Source organism: Felis catus, chromosome B3 (assembly GCF_018350175.1).
Source record: "Felis catus isolate Fca126 chromosome B3, F.catus_Fca126_mat1.0, whole genome shotgun sequence".
NCBI classification, from domain to species: domain Eukaryota; kingdom Metazoa; phylum Chordata; class Mammalia; order Carnivora; family Felidae; genus Felis; species Felis catus.
The window spans coordinates 129,684,617-129,699,708 of NC_058373.1; the positions used below are offsets into that span (position 1 = coordinate 129,684,617).

General features: G+C 35.8%; 1 long non-coding RNA gene across 3 annotated transcripts in view; it reads left to right on the forward strand.

Moving 5' to 3' along the window:
• Positions 1-15,092, forward strand: part of LOC105260674 — a 328,107-nt gene that overhangs the window by 146,781 nt on the left and 166,234 nt on the right. For all 3 annotated transcript variants that reach the window (XR_006599882.1, XR_002743214.2, XR_006599883.1), the window contains exon 4: positions 7,672-7,783. This is a non-coding gene — a long non-coding RNA (uncharacterized LOC105260674). The remainder of the gene's footprint in view (positions 1-7,671; positions 7,784-15,092) is intronic.

The window sequence follows — 15,092 nt, forward strand, 5'->3', positions numbered from 1 at the left end:
ACTAGTAAATATCAACTACACAGTTGCCCATTATGAGAGGAAAATATTTTAATTTTGTTTTGTTCTTCACTACTTGGTTTTAATTGATGATTATACAGGTTACCGATTGGCTTTCAAGTGTTTGTATTCCAGGAGAGATATTGATACAATTTTGTGGCAGGGAACAAAGGGCTGTGAACTGGAAAAACATGGAGTCTGCAAAAATGTAGGAGAAACAGGGACACATGGGTATTAGGATTCCTCTAATAGTAACATGGTCCAGAGAAAAGACACTTTGTGAAAGAACTTGGTAATAGAAAAAAAAAATTGAAAGTAATTGCTTCATTTTATTTCTGAGGAACTTCACAGAATAGAAGTTCTTTGAAATCATTCATAGCTCAGGTTCCCGTTAGTCAAAGTATTGCCCCAACTTCACCAACAGCCTTGATCAGCTTGTCTCCTAACGGGCCAATGGGCCAGTGCCATGAGAATTTGCTCTTGAGCCAGCTACATTAAGTGATGCTCCTCCGCAGTTCATCTTTGAGAAACTAAGATCAAATAAGCCCCTGAGCACCTAGTGGGATAGGACAGGAGATCCTGCCTCTTATACTTGGGGGTTAAATTATGATTATGTCCAACCTCCAACAGCTGAGACAATTGGGAATAGTGATTCCTGATATACATAGATTATCATTATGTAAATTCATGTCTTTTGTACTTCTAATTATTCATAAAGGATTGTAACAATGACTCATGTAAAGAATGCAAGAAATCTGCATTGTAAGAGAGATATACTAATTTTTTACATGATAGGAGCCTCAATTGGATTATATATTAAAGGAATAATTAATTTCTCAATAATTTTAAGAGACTTAGATGGTTCCATGGGAGATTTCAGGAAAATGTCTAAATAGCTGAGGTTGAACAGATTCGTGTATTTCACATGCCAGCTGATTGCCTCAAGTATAAATGGACCCAGTTATAATAGAGAACTACCCCAATTTGTTGACCATAAACCACCCTTTGATAACAATTCTTGGATGGCATGCTAGATGACCTAGCTTCTTTGGTCTGGCTGTGTGGTACTGAAAGTCATCTTGGTACTGACAAGTGACCAGAAAATTCATTTTTACAAAAATAATATATATTTTTCCCCTATTAGACTACAGGTTGAATTGAGCTAATAATTGGTTGATTTTAGTAAAGAATAGGAAACAATCTTTAATATCTTTTCCAATTATAAAATAATATGCATATCTCAATGGCCAATTTTAATATTTAATGCTCGTTTTTATAGCCCTGTTTCTCAAATGGGAAGTTAAATATGGATCACAGACGATACTGCTAAAAATGATCTACAAGCTTATTCAAGATGGAAGACTGATCATTCGGTTTTACTGCCTTTTGTTCCCAAACTTCCTTTGGGATTATAGAAAGTTATAAAAGAAATTAGGAAGCTAACTGCAGGAAAACAAGAAGTCAGTGGACCAGAACATTTGAGGAAATCTGAAAAATTTCAAGCAGATGGGTTGATATTAATAGAGAAATTCACAATCCAAAACACCAGAGGTAAGAACAATCTTCACTGAGGGAACCCTGGAGGCACTGGAATCTGAGCTAATTGTACTAAAGGACAGGCATGGGACACAGGGCAATTATGAGTATAATTAATTAAAGAACTCTATCAGGAATAAGTGGACCAGTTAGGATTTCGCCATTTCATTACCCTTTCTCCTCCTTTGTAGTACAAAATGGCAGTTTTTTAGTCCCAAGATAAAAATGTATGAACAGCTCTCTGTAGGAAGGATATGGAGGAGCCGTAAAGACAGACTCAACAAATTTTGTAAGAATGACATTATTCAGATTATATTCTCTAACCACAAAGGGATTAAGCTAGAATTTGTTTGATTAACGTTTTATTAAAAACGAAGACGATAACTAGAAAATCCCAAACTCCAAAGTATTAGTGAAGATATTTTACTATTTCAGGGTCAAAGAACTCAGAATGCAAATTGGAAAATATTTTAAATGGAAAGTTAATGAAGCTATACTTTTTTTTTTAATGTGGACTACAGCTAAGATAGTGTTTTGAGAGAAATTTATAGGCTGAATTTTATGTATTAGAAAATATGTAAAGATTGAAACTGGTTTAAGCATTCTCATAAAAGTTGAGAAGAAAGTCAAATCAAATCCAAAGAGTGTACAAAAAAATAAATGCCAATGATAAGAGAAGGAATAAACAAAATATAATACAAATATAAGTGGATAATGTAAACAAAACTAAAAGTTTGTTTAAAAAAATTTACTGTTTACTTATTTTAGAGAGACCGAGACAGAGTGCAAGTGGGGAAGGGGCAGAGAGCGAGGAAGACACAGAATCCGAGGCAGGCTCCAGGCTCTGAGCTGTCAGCACAGAGCCTAATACGGGGGCTCGAACTCACCAGCTGTGAGATCATGACCTGAGCCAAAGTCAGACACTTAACCAACTGAGCCACGGAGGTGCCCCAAAGCTGTTTTTTGTTTTTTTGTTTTTTTTAATACCAATAAGATTAGTAAACCACTAGAGAAAACATAACAAAAAAAAATAAAAATGATATAGATTAGCAATTTTGGACATGAAAATGAAACATAAATAATTCCAATATCAAATGATGATAGTATATTATTACCAACTTTCTGATACTAAAATTTATAATTTGAATGGAGTAGAAAAATTCACTGGAATAAATATAAATACAAAGCTTAAATAAAAATAAATACAATGTTTGATTACCTCAGTGCTTGTGAAAATATTGAGCCCATTGAGTTCTTTCACAGTAAAAAACTTAGGACCATATGGCTTTTCTAGAAAATTTTCCAATACCAGAATTCCCAGAATAGAAAAAGGGGAATAATTATCTGTTTATAAGACTAATTTAATTTTGATCCCTAATATTATTTTTCAAGAAAAAAAGTATTGACCCATCTTTCTCAGAAACTTAAATACAAAGATGTAGCTATATATGAAAAATATATTAATTAATAAAATTAACACAATAATTAGTAAAATTCACCACATTCATAGAAAAGAGAAAAAAGAGTAAACAATTTTAATACATGTACAAAAGGCATTTGACAATGTGTAACCCCCATTTATGATTTAAAAAAAAACTAGAAATAGAAGAAATTTTCCTCAATCTGAAAAAGAATAGCTTCAAAATCTTACAGCCCACATTATGCACATTATGTGCACATTAGGCACAATGGTGAAATACTGAATTTTTCCCCAGAAATTGTTAAATAATATCCATTCTATACCATATTTCTTTAAGTCAAGGAAAAGAAATAAATAATATCATGATGTGAAAGCAATGACAGAATCACTACTTACCGATGAAATGGTTATGCAGATAGATAATGCAGAGACATTTACAAACTATTAAAATTTAATGAATTTTTAGCAAGTTTACTGGATACAGGTCAATTTAAAAAATCAAATACAGTTCTATATACTAATACCAAATAGTTAGACAATAAAATGAATAATTCACCATAGAAAATCATTCAATATCAAACAATAAATTTAAACAAGTTCTGAAAAATCCCTAAACAAAAAGCTGTAAAAATACCGTTGAGAAGAATTAAAGAATTTCAGTAAATGAAAGCGTGCACCATTTTCATGGTTTTCAGCTGCAATATTGTAAGGATATTTCCTTCTAAATTAAACTATATTTTAAGGCACCTGGGTGGTTCAGACAGTTGAGCAATCTTGGTTTGGACTCAGGTCATAATCCCAGGGTTATGGGATCAAGCCCCTTGGTGAGTCTGTGTGCTGAGCATGGAGCCTGCTTGGGATTTTCTCTCTCTCCCCATCTGCCCCTCTCCCCAACTCAAGCTCTCTGTCTCTGTCTCTGTCTCTGTCTCTGTCTCTGTCTCTCTCTAATTAAAAGGAGTTTAACAAAAATGAAAAAAAAATAAAGTATATATTGAATGGAATCTTGATCAATTATTCCAGCAGGATAGTTTATTGAAATTGACAAGCTGAACTTTTAAGTTTCAGAAATACAAAGAACCGGGACACCTAGGTGGTCCACCCAACTCTTGGTTTCGGCTCTTGTTGTGATCCCAGGGTTGTGGGATTGAGGCTTGTGCCAGGCTATGCGCTGGCACCATGGAGCCTGCTTGAGACTCTCTCTCTCTCTCTCTCTCTCTCTCTCTCTCTCTCTCTCTCTCTCTCTTAAAAATAAAAAAAAAGGAAGGAAGGAAGAAAAATACAAAGAATCAAGAATAATTCGGGCAAAATTAAAGAAGAGCAAAGTTGAACTATCCATACTAAGAGAACTCAAAGCTCTGTATGAAATAATAAATTATATATAATAAGTCTTTTCTATCTTTATTTCTATCTCTATATCCCTGGTTTCTGGTAATAATCAGTCTTTTGACTCTGGTGCCTGACAGAGTTCCTAAAATGCTTGTCATCTCCTAGGGTGCTAGGATCATCTTTTGTTCTAATATTTGGTCTTTGCTCTTGGTGTCTTACACAGAGATTCTAAGTCATAAACATAGGAGCATCTTTGTTCTAATACAGCAAATCTTGGTAGGTTCTTGAATGTTAGTTGGTCACCAACAAGATCAAGTATAGTTAGAAATTTGGTACTTTTAGCCCCACCCGCATTTTCTGGAGAGAGGAAAGAGGCTGGAAAGTGAGTGAATAATTGATCATGTCTACATGATGAGGCCTTCACAAAAATCCAGATAGTACAGGATTCTGGGATCTTCTGGGTTGATGAACACATCTACATGCCAGGAAGGTAACACATTCCAACTCTATAGGGACAGAAGTTCCTGTGCTCTGGACCCTTCTAGACCTCACTCTGTGTACCTCTTCATCATGCTGTTCATTTGTATCCTTTAAAACATCTTTCATAATAATTCCTTAATAAAAAGTAAACTGTTTTCCTGGGTTCTGAGAGCTGCTCTAGCAAATTATTGTACCTAAGGTGAGATTTGTGGGAACAACAATTTGTAGCCAAGTAGAACAGAAGTTGTGGGCAACTGGTGATCCACTACTTGCAGTAGCTATCTGAAGTGGAAGACAGTGTTTTGTGACTGAGCCCTTAACCTGTGGGGTCTCCACTAAGTTTTATTAGTGTCAGAATTGTATTGAATTGTAGGACACCACGCTGGAATTGAAAAATTAGTCAAAGCGAGAAGAAATTCATATCTCTGGTCATGAACGTGTTCTGTGTGGGTGTGTAAAGAAAAACAGTGAGTTTTTCCTATACACCATTACAAAACTATGGTTATGTTTTTCATTGGGTTATTTGATTGGGTTGTTTTTTTAAAAAATCTTTATTTATTTATTTAGAGTGCTCTCTTGAGCATAAGGGAGGAGCAGAGAATCCCAAGTAGGCTCTGTGCTGTCGGTGAGAAGCCTGATGTGGAGGTTCAAACTCTTGAGCCATGAGATTATAACCTGAGCCCAAATCAAGGGGGTTGGGCACTCAACCAACAGAGCCACCCAGGCACCCCACAAAACTATCGTTATTAAAACAGAGTGCTATTTGCAGAAGGATAGATATATTGACTAATAAGATCAACTGAAGCATACAGAAACAGATCCACACAGATTTCATTTCCTGAATACAACAAAATCTCCACTTCAGTATAATGTAATGTACTCAATTATTATGAATTATGCCACACATGGTGCTGAGTAAATTAATATCCATTTGAGAAAAAAATGATTCTGAACACCTATTTCATACCGTCCACAAAATCAATTCCAGATTGATGACTGGTCTAAACATAAAGAATAAAATATAAAACATTTAGAGGAGAATTTAGAAAACACCTTTGTGACCTTGGATTAGGCAAAGTTACTTGTCTCAGTATTTCCTAACTGGAACAGAAAACATTAATCACAAAAGGTGAAATTGATCATTTTAACTTAAAAATTAATTAGGAACTTTAAAAATTAAAAACTATTGTTCATCAAAAGGGACCATTAAAAGAGTTGGAATCAATATAGATATATAGTTATAGAGGTAGATATGTAGGTAGAGGCATCTAACAATGAACTCATGTAAGAGATGGATACAGTTAAAAAAGACGATATAAGGCTCCTGTATCAAAAAAAAAAAAAAAGACAGACAACCTAAAGGGAAAAGTAATAATAATAAGCACATGTCTTGAACATGCACTTAACAAAGCCAAACGGCCAATAAACATATGAAAGATGCCACGCTCTCCATCAATTTGGGGGGAAATGTGATTCCACATCTAACCATTGGAAACCTAAATGAGAAAAACAGTAAAAATCCAATTGGCAAGGCTATGAAGCGAATTCCAACTCTCATAATTGCCAATGGGAGTAAAATTGCGTTGGAAAGCTGTCTAATAATATCTGAATAATAACTGAAACTGAACAATTTCATACTCTATGATCCTGCAGTTCCAGTTTTTGGTATATATGCAAAAGAAATGTGACATATAGTCATAAAAAAGGGTGAGCTAGAATGTCCCTAAGACAATTCTTCTTAATAGCTTCAAACTAGAATCAAACCACATGCCCACCAAGAGTAGAACTGATTTTTTTTAATTCATACAACAGAATACTATTCAGCAATAAGGATGAAAGCTTAGCCATGACACAGAATGATAACACGGGTAATATGAGTATCCACAGAATGTATAGAATTAATCTCACAAACTTGACGTTGAACGAAAGAAGCCAGAAACAAGAGAACACACTGCATGCTAACTAGAAGTAAGGTTAGTTGGTTCTTGGAGGAAGGGGTGGGATATGATATTAATAATTGGGTTTTTTTAGCTTTTTTCTTTGGCCCCATAAGTGAGACAGGAAGGCTGTAGACAGAAGGATTAGGGAAATGTTTCTCTGTTCCTCCTCTAGATTGGATCATGGATAATGCTCTAGCAAAATAACCACCCCACTAATCTCTAGTGAGGGCCTACTTAGCAATAAATTGTTAATGTGAACTACCACCCTTTTGATAAATGTGGCTATAAAACTTTGTTATTTTTATCTGGTTGTTTCCTTGGGTTGGATGTTGTATAGGAATTTCCTTAGAATAAATTTCTAAGAGGAAAATTCCTAGGTTAAAATACATAATATTTAATATTCTTGAAGACTGTTGTTTTAAAGACTGATACATACCTACAATCACATCTATCCCCATCACCTACCTGCCATGACACAAGTGATCAGGCCGAGTTTCCTATTAAGGGAGGGGGCTTGTTTAATTCACCCCTTCCAACTTGTCATAGGTACAATCCCATGATAACTATTTGCTTCATGTCTAAACTACTAAAAATAGTTTTTGTTTTCTCCCAGGCTCTCATAATACTGTCTTCAAACTACACAGATATGTTTTCCGTAATGCAACTTTCAATAAGTAGCATTACTCCTTACAAAACTAGATAAACACCTATTGTAGTTCAGTTTCTCTGTACCATGTATGTTTTTAAAAAAAAATTGTTAAGATTGATCAATCTTACTGTGGTAACCCTTTAATAGTGTATGTATATCCAGTCATTCTGCTATACCCCTTAAAGTTATACAGTGCTATATGTCAATTATATCTCAATAAAACAAAAAAAGTATTTGGAAAAGTGTTTCCCAAATGAGTCCTTTCCCTTTAAAATTAAAAACAACAACACCTTATCCCATATTTCTGTTGTTATTTTTTCCAGTCTACACAAAATGAAGCATATGGAAACACAGATGAGAGGCAACAAACCAGAGTCACGTCCTATTTCCTATGGACAGCACTTTCTGAAAGCCAGCAACAGGAATATCACATGGGTCTGTGATGCATGCTTTTACTTTATGTATTTGTGTGTTTGTTTATTTTTTTAAAATATAATTTATTGTTAATTTGGCTAACACACAGTGTATACTGTGTGCTCTTGAGGGTAGATTCCCATGGTTCATCGCTTCCATACAACACCCAGTGCCCATCCCAACAAGTGCCCTCCTCAATGTCCATCACCCGTTTTCCCCTTTCCCCCGCCCCTCCTCCCATCAACCTTAAATACAGTCTGTTCTCTGTATTTAAGAGTCTTTTATGGTTTTCCTCCCTCTCTCTGTTTGTAACTATGTTTTCCCCTTCTCTTCCCCCATGGCCTTCTGTTAAGTTTCTCAAGTTCCACATACGAGTGAAAACATAATATCTGTCTCTGACTGACTTACTTCACTTAGCATGGTTTTACTTTATAATCAATTAACCACCTCATATTGGTTTCCATATTTACCATGAAAAGTACTGACAAATAATAAGGGCTGATTAAGAAATTAAAGAGAGGGGGCTGCAAGTGGAAGGCTGAAATAGTTTTTGAGACAAGGATGCAGGCAGGAGCAAGGGCAGGTGATGGATGGCAGGATGGGGAGAGTAAGGTGGAAATTGGACCCAGGTGAGTAATCGGGGTAGTACAGGAGCTCCTGGCTTGTCTCTGAGGATACACAAATTTGAGAGAGCTTAAAGTTTCCAGATTCTTCCATTAGAAGAATCTAACTTGGTATCCGAAGCTCACCCTTGATACTGACCCTATTCAAGGAGAACAAGGAGAAATGTGAATAAGGCATTTGAGTTTTAGCTTTTCAGTTTTCTTGTACCTAAAAATAACTGTTTCAAAAGACATCTAATGCCTATTTATGGCTCTAATATCAGTGGAGTATTTGTTTTGTAATGCCACAATGAACACATGGGCAACTTTTGGGCATTTTCTTTTGTCTTCATCTTGGTCCCTAGTACAGTGTCTGCATCCTTTAGATAATCATGACTGATGTGTTTGATCCTCTTCTGCATTCACATGGAAAGAAAAAATGAATTGAGAAAGATCTTCGACCAATATTTTGTTTTCGTTTCCTCCATTTTATGAAGTCTTTCTCAGTTCTGCCATAGAGCATGGCAGCAGTCCATGCAGGGACAAGAAGTCTTTCATGTAGAAGGGACTGAAGGAATTCCCAATAGAGGTTCAGAACTCAGGTCCGAGCTGAAAAACTCAAAAGCAATGGAGACGCTTACTTTTGGCAACAATTGGGCCTTCTTCCCAAAATGCCGCCCACAGTTTTCTTTGCAACCACAAACTAGAACTGTGGTTCAAAAGCAAACCATATTTAAAAAAAAATAAACAGAAATCATTCAGTGGATTTTATTATACTGTAGAACCTCAAGACCCATTGGTGAAAGACACATTTTAATGTCCCATGATTGGAAATAATTTATAGAGAAAGAGTCCAGAATAATTCTTACATTCTCTCATTAAAGGTTTTGTTGACTGTTTTCAATGGCACTATTGATTTTATCTTAATTTGTAATTCATTGCTTTGCTGATATCACAGAGAAGTTAATCAGAAATTGGGAAAAATAGTTAATTGTTGATTGTATTAGTAAGCATGAATTTCCATAACAAGATACCACAGAAAGGGAGGGCTTACACCAGAAATGTATTTTCTCATATTTCTGGAGGACGGAAGTCCAAGATCAAGGCACCAAGAGGGTTGGTTTCTGGTGAGACTTTTCTTTCTGCCTTCTTAGTACATTTTCACATGACTTTTTCTCTCTGTGTTCCAGAAGAGAGAGAGTGAACTGGTGTATCGTCCTTTCCTTTTATAAGGACATCAGTCCCATCAGATTAGGGTCCCACACTTATGACCTCAGTTAAACTTAATTCCTTCTTTCAAGGTCCTATCTCCAAATATAGTCACATCAAGCTTACGACTTCAACATATGCATTTGGGGAAACACGAATTAGTCCATAGTATTGTTATTTGATTAATTATTTTTAAAAGGAGCAATGGAATAAAAAATGGATTTCGCACAAGTGGATTTTTAAATATATTTTGATTTAACGTAAGCAATTTTAATACAAAGTTACTAAATTTTGATAACAAAATTCTAACTTTCTAAGCTATGTTCAATAAACTGACTTTATCTAGAGCGACACATAATTGTTTAAAAAAAACTGCCTATAACAATTCTCACATAATATCTTAGTTAAGTGGTTTAGAAATAATTCTGATGACATCTTGAGATATTACATACTGAGCAGAAAGAGGTGCTATAGTTTCTGATTCCTTGAGACTATAGAGAATTTAAAGTGGATAAGTTGATACTGGGAAGTAACATTTTAAACATATTTATTTAAAGTGTGTGTGTGTGTGTGTGTGTGTGACCATTTAGTGTAGACACAAAAGAACTGAAAAACCTTTAAAAACTATTTTTCCTAATTATTGCCTTGAAAATAAAAATCAAGTACAAATTAAATTATGGTTTAGGACCCTCATTTAAGTAGTTGTAAGTGTGTGAAATGTATTTTAGGAAAACCTTCCAACAGAAATTAAAAGGCGTATGGATATATTCAGGTTATCTGAAAAACATCTATTGTACCAAACGACCAGTACACTCTCCCATCATTCTAGAGAAACAAGCATCTTACATCAAACTTAACTGGTAAAACCATCACTGCTCTGGAACCACTGTTTCAGGCTACGGATCAATAATATTGACTATGAAAGAAATTCCTCAAAGCCCGGTTTTGTCATTACCATTAGCAGAATACCACTTAAGTAATGTTTTGATATTTGATATTTTGATTATTTTTGAGGCAAGTATTCTGTTAATTATTAATTGAGCAACTTCAAGTTACAACTGTTGAAATTTTTCTCTCGGTAAGTTAGCTATGCAATTGATAGCACTTTAGAGTTAAGGTAAATTAAAATCATTTTATTTCACCCATGAATGCACAATGGAAGGCACCAGTAATGTCTTCCAGCCATATTCTACTCCCCCTTTTACTATGACAACTTTCAAAGATTTAAGTTCCTGAATCCCATGTGGGGAAATGTTTCAAATGATTGTATGCTAAGGGAAGTGGGCGTAGGCCATCGTAGTCCATGCAGAAAAGGGTTTTACAGCTGCAATCCTTTCATACTTGGTAACTATATTCTCTTTAGTGAAATGGCGTCTGTATGTGCTTAACTATCCAATTAATTTGAATGGTTTGCACTCAAATTCAAGATAAAATGAAGTTGTCATCACTATAAAATTCCAGCCTGGGAATTGGAAGAAATATCTGTTGAATTTACGGAACTGGAATTCAGATGGTAATTGGGACCATTCAGACAACTGTGTTGGTTAGCAAAGCAGGTCTCAGTTTAGAAAACATACAGTTTGGGGTAAACACATCTCTTTCAGAAGGATCCCCAAATGGCTGTTCTAGCACCAAACTCTGGAGATTTTCATGACTGCCTGTCATGCTGTGTTAAATCTAAATCCATGTACAGTAAAACCTTGGCTTGTGAGTAACTTGTTCTGTGCGTGTTCCACAAGATGAGCAAATATTTCTAATAAATTATAACTTGACAAATGAGTGATGCCTTGCAAAACAAGTAGTACGTGACACCGAAGGTCACATGATCACAACTGAGCCAATGGTTCTCTCTCTCTCTCTCTCTCTCTCTCTCTCTCTCTCTCTCTCTCTCTTGCTGCGGGATTGTAGGTGATTGTCTCCCATGCTCAGATGCTCAGTCTCAGGCCTCGGTGTTTGGCAAAAATCTGTGATTTTTCAGAACATTGGAAGGTTCCCACAACTGGCACTAGTGTATTTTTTGTCGCTTCAAAGCACCTTTGCTTTTCCATACAAGAGTGAGCTTAGGAATGTTCTGCTTCATTCTAGGTCAGGCTGCCTGCAGATAGAGACCCTTTCCTCTGCTGCCTTATTGCCAGTTACATTAAATTCAGTATATGAACAAGAGTTTATTAATACCGTACTGTAGTCAACATCCGTGTGAGTGTACACAATGACCCCGATGCAGAAAAAGGTTGAAAAGAAAGGCGGTAAGGAGAAGGAGATGATTATAGTGGAAGTTAAGAAAGAAATCATCAAGAAGTACAAGTGAGGTATGCAAGTGGCCAAAATGGCAAGATTTTATAAGAAGTCTATGTCTGCAGAGGAAGAAGAGAAGAAGGCAGAGGAATCCCTCACTTCAAATGAGATTAGGGAGATGTGTAAAATGTGGGAAACAGTGCAAAATTTTGTAGAAAAGCACCACCCGAATAAGGCTGTAGCAGTGTAAGTGATGAATCCGTTTAATGACAATGCAGTGTCACGTTTTCATGAAATACTCAAAAGGAATGTCATTGGATAAGTTCCATGTTAAAGTTGCACGAAAAGAAAAAGACCGTAATGAGGCAATAGATAGCAATGATCCGTTAGTGAAAGGCGTCCTACACCAATAACCCTCCTGTCTCTTGTCTCCTTCACACCAGCCACAAAGGTTTTCAAAGGTAAGTGCAGGTTAATTTATTTTTCTTTAAATCCTGTATTTCCGTTATTATTTTGTATTATATTACAGTATTGTAATTATTTTTTATGAATATTTTTTGGTTGCGGAATGAATCCTCTGTGTTTCCATTATTTCTCATGGGGAAATTCGCTTTGATTTGCAAGTACTGTGGATTACAAGCATGTTTCCAGAACGAATTATGCTTGCAAACCAAGGTTTTACTATACATCATTTTTCTTCAGTTTTTAACATGATTTGTGATCTAGGAGGTACTATTGCAGATAGATTTCAGTTTAATGAGGCAATGACCTCAGTTAAGACTTTGTGGCTCTCATGCTTTTGGCATAGATACCTACACAACTGGGTAAAAAGTTAAAATTTTGGTTGTTTCACAAAAACATTATATTGATGAAAGAATATTGGCACCAGTGCCTGTTTATTGTCCCTACTTTGTTTCGTTCATTGACTAGGAAATGTTTAGTTCTTATTTTGCTATAATCCCCATTCTACCCTACTGCCTAGAATCACGAAGAAGCCATTGCATCATATTATTAAGATCTCCAAAATAAAGCAGAATTTCAGGTGGATGCAGCACTATTTCCAACACATTGGCTTCCTAGATGTCTCCTGAATTCCATAATTTTCCTGGTCTCTACATGGTGTCTCTTACAGTTTTCGTCAATTTTTTGAACCTAGTCTAAACAGGCTTTCAACCCGTGACATTAGTTGGGCTATAGATATCAATTCAGTACTGGTGACTCCCTAAATTCTATTTTTATTTGTTTATTTAGTAACTGTCCACTCTAATAGCATCTAATCTACATGGGGCTAGGGACTTTGTCCATTTTGTGCATTGCTATAGGTCTAAAATATAGAAGAGCACCTGATAAATAATAAACAGTAAATCTATCCTGAATGAATTATTTCATTATTATTTTTTCTTTTTGATGAGTATTTTAAGAGACATTCTCATACAATTTAGAAAATCCTCCAAATTCCAAAGAGGGAAAAATCTAAGATGACTACTTTTCACAGGAGATAATTTTCTTCAAAAATAAACCCAAATTTCCTGACAGACTTCTCTGTTTTCTCTGTGAAAGTAACCTCTTATTCATGCATTCCATGAAGATCCACACCCACTTGAACCCAGAAAAGTTTTTGTTGAAACTAAACAGTTCAGAATTTAAGTCTTCACTCGGCATATAATAGCTGTGTGGATTTTGTAAGTCACATAACATCTGTGCACATGTCTTGTAATCGGACAAAAATAATTCTTCACTTGCAAATGTGGTATAAGAATTAGAGATAGCTTACATAAAACTAAGATCCCAAAGCCTGGACATGTGTCAGGGTCTCCAAAAACAAGATAATTGTTTTCATTAACCTTATTATTATTGGAAAATAATTATTCTGGACAAGAAAAAAATTTAATTTTCACTATTTACCTATAGAATTCAAGGCGTTCTGTTAGGCTCTGTAATAGTATTGACTTTTGCTTCTAGAAAGCAGCTATGGTAGGAATGGATCACTTGAATCCAATCTGATTTGTTGGAGGCTATCAGTGTTCATGGGGTCTGGGTTCTCTCTCTCTCTCTTTAGGTATAAGGCTTCAGGCATCTCTACTGAGCTCGTGGTGTTTACCAGGATTTTTCCTTCCTTGACTTCTAAGCTTTGTTCCCTCTAGCACCAGCTCAGCTCTCAGCCTCTAGACTTTCACTTGTGACTTAGGAAATGCCTCTAAGGATAAAGTTTTGCTGATGGTTGGAGTTTTATGAGCACAACTCATTTCTCCAAAGCTCATATCTTAAAGCCTGGCTGCCTTGATTTTTCTCCAGTGCCTTCCAACAAATTTTGAAATAAATAAATAAATAAATAAATAAATAAATAAATAAATAAAAGAAAGAAAGAAAAAAAATCTCCTAGCGTTCCGCTAGCTCTTCTTGTTTTTAACAGGGGAAATAATCTGAAATGGTTTATCTACAAACTCAGAAGGACAATCTATAATATTGATATTTACAAATGGAAATATCATTCACCAGTTTTTCTCAAAATCATCACACGATTTTTGAAAATAATCCCACATTTAACTTTTGCAAATTGGTGACGTTCACAAAACACAATCAAAGACCGACAGACGTAGACCATGCAGCTTAATTTCTGTCTGAGCAATAATTGTCACCAATTGTAATCATAGTATTAAAAGCTCCTCTATCATCTTAGTATCACGGAGCTTACGTTTCCATTTGTTTTTAAGTCTTTCTTATCACACGTGAGTTGTTAAAGATGGGGTGGCATATCACGAGCGAAACAAAGAAGACTTAGGATAATCATTGACCAGGTCACCTCTGATGGCTGCCGAGGAAAAAGAACATCTCCTTCAAGACTGAGAAGGAAAAGCATCCCACGCAGAGACAACTTTCAGCGCCGATCTTGCCTGAACTACTTTGTTTACTTAACAAGACCGGATGGCTACCAGGGCCTCGGTGTCAGACTACATTAGCGTGCACGTACATGTAAAATTAATCAACAGACCTAGCATCTCGCCGTGTAGTCCCCGCAGAGCCGGGGGTTAAACATCTGTCTGCAGTGATGTTTCCTAAAAAGCTTTATGTAACGGCCAGAGGAACTCAGAGTAGGCACTCAAGGTGCAAGGAAGGGCAAGACAGACCGTGGAGGGAAAGTGCTGGTTTTCGGTGGACTGACAGCCTCACCATCATACCCAAAGGTTACAACCTTAGACTCCAAAAGCTTTTAAAGCTCCTTGCATCTGTGTTGCCTGACTGACTTTAGCATTAAGCACTTAGGACTAGGATACTCAGAACAT